The 11,789-nt window shown below is 43.9% G+C and overlaps 1 pseudogene; it reads left to right on the plus strand.

Annotated features, from left to right (window-relative positions):
- The first annotated feature begins 1,143 nt into the window (after positions 1–1,143).
- Positions 1,144–1,566, plus strand: LOC128125452 (host cell factor C1 regulator 1-like; annotated as a pseudogene).
- The last annotated feature ends 10,223 nt before the right edge of the window (positions 1,567–11,789 follow it).

Consider the following 11,789-nt stretch of genomic DNA (forward strand, 5'->3'; position numbering starts at 1 on the left):
CAGATAAATAATTCAGTCTTTGGAGCCAAAATAAGTGTGAGTTTTTCCTAGGGTATCTAGAGCCCAGAGACTAGGCTTTAACACAATCCATCTCTAAACACCAGCTGAATGTCCTTTTGAGGAAATTTAGAAAGAATAGTCCCTTGTCAGCACAAACTCTCTTACTAAGGCTCTACATGGAGTGGGAGTAACAGGTGGTCAAAACAGGAGGTCAAATCCAGCTCCTGTTGGGGCAAGGAGATGGTATGTCCTTAACAGGAAGTTACACAATGCAGACTGGGTGTATGCCAGAGGCTTAGGTTCTCACCACAGTCCACAAGCCCTCAGGGAGTGGAAAGAGCCTTGGGGATGTGGCTCAGTTGCAAGAATGCTTGTCTAGCACATAGAAGGTCCTGAGTCAGTCCCTCAACACTGCACAAACCAAGTGTGGTAACATACATCTGTGGTCTCAGCACTTGGAGGGTGAAGGCTAAGGGATCAGAAATCCAAGGTCATCTTTGGCTATGTATGGAGTTTGAGGCTATCCTAGGAATCATCAGACCTTGTCTCTAAATAAATGAATGAGCATAGAATACCATAAACTAATTGATTCAATCGGCAATCACTCAGCAAATGGTATGAGTTAGGTACCTTTGCTAGCAATTGGAGTAACAACACTGAAAAGCAACATCCTAACTTGAAAGATCCTTGAACGTAGTCATGGAAACAGGGCCATCAACATACAACAAAAATAATCATTTCACAGACTTTTAAGTGAAGGCAAAGCCCTTGAGAAGTAATTGAGACAAAGAAATTATCATCAAAGAAGTAGCATATGTTTGATGATCCATGATGTTTGAGGATGGCCAGTTAATTGGATGGAAAGTTATAAATTTTTTAAACTCGGAAAACAATGCCTTTGAAATCTCTGACAGATGTTGTCAAGATTCCTACGAACAGAAGAGAAAAAACCAAAAAAAAAAAAAAAAAAAAAAAAAAAAAAAAAAAAAAAAAAAAAACACCAAAAACAACCTATTGAATAGTTCTCAGTGGTACCAGTTGCTTTTTTCGTCAACTTTATGCGAGCTAGAGTTATCTGGGAAGAGGAGCCTCTTTTGAAAAATGCTTCCACCCACCCCTCTATCTGCAGGACCCCGAACCGTAATGATCCAACAACAGCCCCTGGAACGAGGCCCCCCCGAGTCGGGACCCACGGGCCACCACTGGGGTGACTTGCGGCCTGGACGCCAGGGAACCCTTGCACAAGCAGTTTCTGTCTGACGAGAACATGGCCACCCACTTCTCCCGACTCAGCCTACATAATGACCACCCCTACTGCAGTCCCCCTGTGACTTTTCCCCAAGCCCTGCCACTACTCAGGAGCCCTTGCCCAGAGCTGCTTCTCTGGCGCTATCCTGGGAGCCTGATCCCTGAGGCCCTCAGGCTGCTGAGGCTGGGGGATACCCCCAGTCCCTTCTACCCTGCATCCCCAGCTGGGAAATATCATGGAGCTCTAAGTGCTGATGGCCAGTGTCCCTCCCCACCTTGTTCCTGACAACAAAGACCAGCAACCCCCAAGAGGGATGAGGTCCTTCTCCTATAACAGGATAGATGATACTGAGCTCAGTGAAGCCCTGAATGGGAGAGGCAGCAGCTTGGGAAGGGAAGTATCACCCCATTAGTGAATAAAGATTTCTGAGCAGTTAAAAAAGAAAAAAAAAGAAAAATGCTTCCACATAAATTGACTATAGGCAAGTATGTAGGGCATTTTCTTGATTAAAAACTGATTCGGGAGGGCCCAGTGGATTGTGGATTGTGCCATCCCTAAGCAGATGGTCCTGGGATATATAAGAAAGCCGACTGAGTGAGCCAGGGAGCAAGCCACTACGCAGCCATCCTCCATGGTCTTTGTTTCAGTTTCTGCCTCTGTTTCCTGCCTACCTTTCCTCCATGACAAACTATTGCCTGGAAGTAAGAGATGAAAAAAATCCCTTTTATCCTCAAGTTGCTTTTGGTCATGGTCATGAAAAAAGAAACCTAAGATACCTGCTCTCTCTCCATTGGTTGTTCTTTTACTGAATCTATAGATCAACATGTTGACAGTAGATCTGTGGGGAACATGCATCTTTGTCAATGGTTATGGTTTTTCGTTTGTTTGTTTGTTTTTAATTAATTTTTTTCTTTGGTATTTTGCCACGAATGTTATCCCCTGGAATGGGAGTTACAGACAGTTTTGAGCTGCCATGTGGGTGCTGGGAATTGAACCTGGGTCCTCTGGGAGAACAGTCAGTGCTCTTAACCTCTGGGCCATCTCTCCAGCCCCAATGGTTATGTTTTAAATCCTATACTTAAGGGGGAAATTTTACATAGTAAAGAATATGCTTCAAAAAAAAAGCTGTTTACTTTTTATAATTTGCATATATATAATAATTATTAGGCACAAATTGCAAGGATCGTGAAGCTAAACTCAAGAAAGAAAAAAAGGACAATCTCATTGATGATGTCTGGGCCCTCATGATATCCAACTATAGAATAATTACTAATTTCAACAATGAATGGAAGATGGTTAGGAGTTCCTTAGTGTTGTGTCCCATCTACATGGTTCATTGCGTTCTGTTTTACACTTCCCTTCGCTAACCTTAATTATTTTCTGTTGCGAGTTAGGTTTATGAGGGGGATTGGAGACCAAAAGCAGCATGTGGTGGCATATGGAACCCATGCTGAGGATGCTCTTTCTGTGGCACCTTAATACCTGTTTTCTTATCACTTCCCTCAAGTGGTGACAGCTTGGTGCATTCAAAGTCAGTTTCTAGAAAACTATGCCTATTTTTGAAATATGAAATTTAAATAGACTTAAGATGACACCTAAATCTTATGTTTACTTAACTGCAGAGCTTAGAACCCCACCTCCCCCCGTTTGGGATCTGAGGAGATGGTTTGCTTGTAAAGTACCTGCTGCACCAGCATGAGGATTCTACTTCAGATCTACAACACAATGAAACAATTCAGGTGTGGCAATCTGCTCCCCTAATCCCCAGCACTTTGTCCCTTGTAAGCAGGACAACAGGATCCCTGGCGCTTACTGGTCAGTCAGTCTAGCAAACTGGTGAGCTCCAGGTTCAGAGAGAGTACCTATCTAGAAAAATCTAATGTGGAGAGAGATTGAGGAAGCCAACAACCTCAGGTCTCTATGTGCATGTCACTCACACATGAACACACACACACACACACACACACACTGAACACATACACACGCATTTTTTAAAAAGTTAAATCACACATTTTAACTCCCATCCAACAAAGACAGGAGATACATGTGCTTCAGTCTCATCTCCACTGGGGAAAACCACCCTGCCTTCTTGCAGTCCTAGTTTATCTATTTATGTATTTATGAACTGAGGTGTGAGTGTTTTAAAAATATAATCCCATGGAACTTGGGCTTGTACAACCATAGCCAAGTCATTCAGTATTGCCATGACTTGATTTCTTCATTTGTAAAATAAAGATAATAGTTTCAGCTTCACAGGGTGTTAGAAAATTCAACATTATAAATCATCGGATAAATAATTGTATTTACACATACACACATACTATGAGAGAAAAAGAGAATGACAGGAATTAATCTGCCATATAGAATTCACTCAATGCAATTAGCTTCCATATAAACGTATCCCTGTTATCATAATTAGGATGTGATTCTTTTTCTCCCTTATGAGTTGGGAACCAAAGAGTTCAGCCCAAGAGAAGGTATCAGAAGTTACAAGATGGCTACCAGTTAAATCAGCATTTTATTAGCTTCTGATGATCATGTATATCTGGGCTAAGCCAGATGTCTCCTTCAACCTCACCCCAACCACACAGGGGGTGGAGGGTGAAAGGAAGAGAGAGAGAGAGAGAGAGAGAGAGAGAGAGAGGGAGAGAGGGAGGGAGGGAGGGAGAGGGGGAGAGAGAGAGAGAGAGAGAGAGAGAGAGAGAGAGAGAGAGAGAGAGAGAGAGAAAGAAAGAAAGAAAGAAAGAAAGAAAGAAAGAAAGAAAGAAAGAAAGAAAGAAAGAAAGAAAGATATCAAACTATTAGGTGTTAACTTTGCCTGTAACTGAACCATTTCAACTATCCCATCTCAAAGGCAGATAAGTCACTTAACAGTGACTGACAAGTACTTTTCCACACCACAGTTTGTTTTATTCTAATTGTAGGCAGCCATGCTGAAGTGTCGGTCAGGGCTCTGGAGGAGCAGAACTGAATACGTATTACAAAGGGTATTTACTAGATCGACTTACCCAGTACAGGCTGAGTCATCCCACAGTGGCTCTCCGCATCCTAGAGGCTGGATATCTCAACAGTCATAACCTGGCACAGAAGGCCTGGGAGGTTCCCGGGGAGCTTTACACCACCTTAGAAGACTGGAGTCAGCAAACAATGTCAGCATCAGTAACAACAACAGAGTAGATGTCCTTAACAACAAGGAACTAAGGTAGGCAGGCCAAAGCATCACTGTTTTCCCCTCAGATCTCTTGATATGTGGGCCACTGTCAGAAAGTGCTTCCCACTCTGAAGAAAGCTCTTCCCCGCTCAGCTAATCCTTCCAGAAAATTCCCTCACAGACCTACCCAGAGCTATGTCTCTTAGTTGATTCCAGATCCAATCGGGTTGACCCTGAAGATTACCCATCACAGCTGGAAAGACACCTAGTCAAGAAAGATTTACTAATTTCCATTGTCGCCTGTACATGTCATTATAATGAATATAGGTGAGACGGAACCCCACCCTCACCCGCACTCAGGTCTCAAAATAGTCTTATTTGGGAATCGTCAGACCAAGTGGTTTCCGCTGTCCTTTCTAAGCCAGGAATTCTATACTAGCGTTCCATTGCTTCATAATACCTTCAAAATATAGAAAGTGTAATAGAAAATAATCAATGGAGGTCTATTCTGGCATTTGCTCAGGGTTTTGTACTGAAGGTCAAAGCTGGAGCTTTCTGTTTCATAGTACTTTCACTGTCCCGCACTTCCCCTGGTTGATTCCTTTTTCCACACTGACTTAGACTTGATCTTCCTGGATTCTTCATTTTCAGCTTGCTCAAATAAATGACATTCATGCCTTTCCAAACCACCTTGCCCTCCTTCAATAGAAGTTTGGTTTCTCAGAATCTCCTGAGTTTTAAGATTGCAACTACCAGCTACCCTGTGCCTTCTCCATTTTAATTATAGCCTCCATTCAAATAAAGGAGAGAGAGAGAGAGAGAAAATGGATGTTAACCCTTATAAACATGTTTCAAGAACCACCACTCCATGCCTTCAGTCTGTGTGAGGCTGAGGGAGAAAAGAAGGGTCACATTACATCACATGGTGGCTCCAAGAAAGGCTTAGAGCCATGTCACTGGGGACAGTCCTTGCAAAACCAGAATATCTAGTCGCTTTGACCTACAGCGAAGGAGTAAGGGGTAACCAGGACAGATGCTCCGGCAAGCATCTGAGAAAGCCATGAGAGCAGCAGAGCCTCTGAAAAGTGGGAGCATTTGAGGCTGTAGCCGAAAAGCAATCCAGGAAAAGAGAGCAGGGAAGAGTTTTGTTTGTTTGCTTATTTTTCCTTTTCCTTTTCTGTTTTCCAAAAGGACCTGCGACCTGCTCAGCCAGCTGGCAGAGTTCCTTACAAAGTTAGCAGAAGCGTTTGTTCGAAGAAAAGAGACTTACTTACTCTACCTCAGGAGCTGCTGCTGCTGCTGCTGCTGAGAACCAAGCTCGTGGCAACCAGCTGGGTGAGGCCCTGTTTTCTGCCATATGTCTATGGTTTGATGGAGAAAATGGTTGCATTTTAGTGGTCAAAAGAAAACCCCTTGTTAGCAACCAAGCAGCCTTCCATGAAAGCGGTCAGAAAAGTGCAGATGATGAACTCAAGTTCCCTAACTATTCCAGGTGTAGGAAGTTATCAAGTGGACCAAGGCAGAGATCAGGAAGAATAGAATAGCTAACATTTCTATGCCTCTGCGGTCATAGGACCAGTGCCCACGTTAAGCACTTTGTGAATATTAGCATATTTGATAGATCCAGTAACCTTACGAGTGGCTTCTATGAGAAGCTTAGTTTTTCACACAAAGAAACAAGAGTGGACTAGCATCAGCGTCAGCTCAGGGTCACAGAACCCAGGAACTGCTGTTGTTACTCAAGAACAAACCCAATCACACATTTCACTGTGTCAAAATGTACTTACTTACTCAGGGATGTCCTGGGATTTGTTCTTTAAATAATATTGTCTCGTTGAAGGTTTCTATTGCTGTGATAAAACGCTATGGCCAAAAGCAACTTGGAGGAGAAAGGGCTCATGTACCAGCTTACCATTCCACATCACCATCTGTCTTAGTCACTGTTCTATGGCTGTGAAGAAACACCATGACCAAGGCAACTCTTATAAAAGAGAGCATTTAACTGGGGATTGGCTTACAGGTTCAGAGCTTTAGTCCATTATCATCATGTTGGGGAGCACAGCAGCAGGCACGGCACTGTAGCAGTAGCTGAACGTTACATCTTGCAAATGGGGGGTGGAGATGGGGGCTAGGCCTAGCATGGGCTTATGAAACCCTAAAGCCCACCCCCAGTGACACACTTCCTCCAAAAGGCCACGCCTACTCCAACAAGGCCACACCTCCTAATTCTCCTCAAAAAGATACCACTTCCTGATATCTAAGCATTCAAATGTATGAGCCTATAGGGGCCACTTTTTTAAACTTTCTTTTTATTTATTCTTTGTATCTTTCACATCATATCTCCATATCACGTCTCTCGATCTCACCCATCTCCCCCCCCCCAAATAAAACAAAATAAATTTTAAGAGAAGAAAGGAAGAAAGGGAGAATCTTGTCATGGAAGCTGTAGTGTGACACAGTGAGTCACACAGACACTCCTTTATCCATATATTTTTACATGTAGGCGTTCATCCCAAAGAATCATTGGTCTGATTTGAGACCCGTGGTCTCTGCTATACCATCATTGTTGGGGCCACACTGGGACTCTTCCTGGACATCCCGTTGTTGCCCTGTGTCGTGGCAACCTTGCAGCTCTGGGTCTGCAGGACTGACCCTTGTGTGCCCACCCCCACTGCCTCTGTGTTCCAGATCACTGATGGCACGGATGTTGGGGTGGGCCAATGTATAACCCCAGTTCTGGGCCTGGATAGTTAGATGCGGAGTTGGTCAGCCCCCCAGCTCTCTCTTGTCCTCATCACCAGGGTGAGCTCTCCAGCATTGCCCTGGCTAGTTCACCCCTTGAGGCAATGAGCAAGAGGCAGAGGGTGGGAGCCATTCTTACTCAAACTCCCACACCACCTGTTATCAAGGAAGTCAGGGCAGAGACTCAAGCTGCTCAGGAACCTGAAGACAGGAACCGACACAGAAGCTATGGAGGAGTGCCACTTGCTCCTCGTGGCTTGCTCAGCCTACTTCCTTACGTATCCCCAGGACCATCTACCCAGGGGTGGCACCACCCACAGTTGTCTAGGTTCCCACACCCACCTCACGCTTGCCCACAGGCCAGTCTGCTGGAGATGCTTTCTCAGTGGAGGTTCCCTCTTCCAAAAGTTTATGTCAAGTTGACATAACACTAGCCAGGACAAATCTGGTTTAGCGTTTTAATAAATAACTCAAGAAACAAATTTTGCAATGTTTGCCAAGAACAGAAAGAGATTCTAGGCAATGAAATACTTAGCAAAATGATAAAGCTAAACATCTGGCCTTATGTTTAAGACTCTTGAGAGACCCAATGAAATGCTTGCTTTCCGGGCTAAGCAGACTTGAGTTGGAATCCTGCCCCTACTTAGAGGCACTAATAGGGCAAATAATTCTTGCCCCCATGCCTGTATTTTTTGACTTTTGAGTTGGAAACCCTAAGAGAGACTGCTTTATAGGTTGAAAAGATTACATGATATCAGGCAAAGAAGTCCTCCATCAGTATTATGCCTGTACGTGGCAAGTAACAGACACATGCCAGCCAACAGGAGCGTTAGTGATCCTGGCAGTAAGGTAGTCGTAGTGGTGATGGTGATGATGACAGAGATGGAAAGGGTGTTTATAATGGGTACTGATGATGGGCGTGGTAGAATGACCATTATTATTATCCCAATAGAAATAGTCCCTCCCAGGCTTATTGTTTGGGGGCTTGGTTCCAGCTGATAGAACCATTTTGGATGGTTTTGGAAACTTTAGCAGGTAAGACCTAGTTGGAGGAGTTGCTCCCTGGGGTGTGGCCCTCTTTCCTTATCCCCTTTGTGACACTGATTCTGTCTCCTGTCCGCCGTGAGATGCTCCTTTACCCTTTGTTCCTACACTAAGATGTTCTTCTGAAACACATGGAAGTAAGTCAACGCAACCCAAGCACTCTGGAATTGAGAGAAGAAATAAATCCTTCCCCCATAGAGTGATTTTTTTTATAAGGTACTTTGGCCACAATGATGAAAGGTTAATATAATCATAACAACTGTGGTGATGGTAATGGTAGTGGTGGTCATAATGATGGTGGTGGTGACATACTCTCAGCCATGATGTGATGCATGTCCGAGTAGTCTCAGCAGCAGTATTCTCCTCTTGACGGAACCCCACTCACATTTCCACCTGAATCTAAGAAATACCTCTTTTATGAACACCCTCTGGCTTTTGACGTGAAACTAATGGGTTCAACCCCTGAATGTCTTTGTTTCCTCTACAAATACCCAACATAAGACCTATAATTCCATATTGTGTTTCACAGTCACACTTCTAACTGTCCTGCTAGATTTCTAGTCTCTAGAAAGTGGGAAGTTCGTGTCTTATCTTTGCATCCCCAGTACCTAGTGCAACACCAACCCAGATACTTAACAAGTGTTTAGAGACTGTGGTCAAAGGAAGAAGAATAATCAAGAAGTAGTGCATGAAACAATGGGCTTATAAAAATGCAACACCTGTCAGATCATTGTTTGTGAACTTTAAGAAAAATTTAGAACTGCAGAAGGCTATATAAGGGCTCTGTGGCTTCCACACATTCACGAAATAACAGAACATTGAGCCTGAGTCCCACAGCCTATATAAAAAAATCTCTAGGACAGTCAGATCAAGGATACTTTTTTTGTTAATGAATGTATGAAACCAAGTGTTAGTTCAAGTTGAGAACTATAAATGAGCCTCCAAAAGTTGGAAAACAGTCAGTGATAGTTGACCAAAGTTCTCCCTTGTTCCAGTCTACTACAGCAAAAGATGAAGGTCACTCACTCACTCATGAACTCAAGACTGAGATATGAGCACACACAGACACACACACACACACACACACACACACACACACACACACACACACACACACAAATAGTTTTTACCATAAGGTAGCTGATACTATGGTGGAAAGGCAGAGGTCAGCAATGGGTCACAAAGTGTTCTCAGAATACCTATGAGTAGAAAAGCATCTCATTGTTTTCCTTCCAGTGGATCACAGAGGGACAGTTTTGCCAAAGAGTAAGTACAAACTACGGAAAAGAACGCAGTTAAGAGCTGGGGACATAGCATAGTGGAAACACACTTCCCTAACACACTTGGGACCCCAAGTTCAGTCCTCAGTACAGAAAGAAAAGGGGGGAGTGAAAGAAGGAAGGAAAGAGGGGGAGAGGACAAAATTAGGATATAATGCTAGATTAGGCTCAAATTTTTCACAATTATCAGTTGATAAAAAAAATTACCAAATCACTGTAATCATTAGTAAGCGCACCATTGATTTCTGTACATATGGAACGGTCACTGTTTACACTGTTTACCTGCAGTGGTCCACAAGCTATGTCTTGAGACTACTGATATACAATACAAAAAGTTAGCTCTTCTGAAGAGAAACGACAATAGGAAGACAGGACAAGATGATGGTGAAGGAACACGTTATTTAAGAGCCAAGCCTGCTTGGTTGGGATGTTTTCTCCATACCTAGCCCTTGAGAAAATACTAGTTTTCTCTTCCTCCACCATAGTTCACTTTCTTAGAAATATACGCCATATTTGTTTCCTCTTCTCTAAGCCAGAATCATTCTAGAGCCTGGAGGTGGGAAAGAGTTTCTGCAGTTCGCCAGTTTGCCCACTTCTGTTGTATTTACATCCTGCAGTGTGGGCTAGCTTATCCTCTCTCCCTCATTAGATTTCAAGCTTCACCACACTCCCCTTAATAACCCCCACAACACCTATGAGAAACTCTAAGCAGGGTAAGTCCTTAGTAACTGCTTGCCAAACTAGTGAAAAAATGAAGTAATGAATGAACAAATGAACTGGCCTCTACTCATTGTCCCCTGAAACAGGTTATTGCAACACCCTATGTTTTAATTTATTTGATATCAAAGGTTAATACTTGCCTTCTCTTCAAGCTGCTGGAATCACTTCATCTCTCTGTATTTGGTCCACATGTGAAATTTCAACCAACATCAAATGAAAGTTTGATTAAACAGACCAGGAAGAGCATGTGGGGTGGCTGTCAGTTCCCCCGAGGCAAGATGTGGGTCTGGAAACCAGAAGATGTGACACTTCAGAGCTGAGAGCTCTCAAAAGGAGCCTATGCCTTGCCTTTGCCCAAAGAAAAATGAGGTGTCCCTCACCCCCAAAAAAACAAACAGCTAAGTTCAGAGACCCATCAGTACCTGCAGCAAGCCTTCCCTTTGTATCTGCTCTTTGTGTCGTGAGCCCCGCGCTCTCCACCCATTACTAGGCCGATTCCTCATCTTAAAATGTGGCAATGGAGAATTCAGTGCTATTGCAAAAATATTTACAAGCTAAGAAGACAAAAAAAGACAGTTTCCTTTCTGAGCTTCTTCTAGCTTCTCAGAAGCCCTTGTTACCCTTGAAGCTAGTTTCCTGGAGTAGGAAAGGTTCCTGGGAATCTGTAAGCAGCCACAGTTATCTGGTTAGCCATCAGAAGGCTCCTGGTATTGCCCCAGCTGGGATTCCTTCCAAACCATGTCTGCACCACCTGTAACTCTTCACTCCACATGCTTGCCAGAAGACCGTCCCAAGCCTGGGGGAATGTGGGGAGCTGCCACTCCACAAAGAACTGCCAGCCAACTTTGGCTGCAGAAGGGCAACCTTGTACATTGCAAAGGAGTTGGGGCTTCCAGCTAAGGGCATCTGGCCAGTCCTGGTATGCAAATCTGGGATTTGTGCCCAGGGAACCTGCCCCAACTTGCCCAGGAGAAAGCGAGTCCAGGGGAAGAGGGGAAAGATTCTCATTCCCCACCTCCTTCCACTTCCAACCTGCTCCAGCCAGCTTCAGCCAGCTTCAGCCAGCTCCAGCCAGCTCCAACCAGCTCCAACCAGCCAGCTCTAGCCAGCTGCAGCCAACTCCGAGGGCCTTTGAAGTTCTGGACTAGGAGGCATGGCCAATAAAAGTCTGGGGATGTTTATTTGTTTGTTTGTTTGTTTGTTTGTTTTAAGTTGTCCTGTTTTTCAGTAAGCCTCTGAGATTCAGGGTCTTTCTTGGTCTCTAGAAGGCATAGACTTTGGAAATAGATGAAGTCCAGTTCCAATCCTGGCCATGCACTGGGTTTATAATCCTAAGGAAGCTATTTGACGTCTCTGAACTTTTGTGTTCTTATCTGAAATTTTTAATAAACCTAACCCAGAGACGCTCAGCGCTATTGAAATTTTAGACTAGATATTAGTTTAGGGATAGTTAGGTCCCTGACCACTAGACACCAGTAGAACTCTCACGCACCCACTTGTGACAGCTAAAACTGATTTCAGACTTCGGTAACTATCCCCCAAGGGAGGAAGCTAAATTCCACCCAGCTGAGAACCAGCTACCTAACTTGATCTTGTAGGTTTA

This window comes from Peromyscus californicus, unplaced genomic scaffold, assembly GCF_007827085.1.
Source record: "Peromyscus californicus insignis strain IS unplaced genomic scaffold, ASM782708v3 Scaffold_4__1_contigs__length_199733344, whole genome shotgun sequence".
NCBI classification, from domain to species: domain Eukaryota; kingdom Metazoa; phylum Chordata; class Mammalia; order Rodentia; family Cricetidae; genus Peromyscus; species Peromyscus californicus.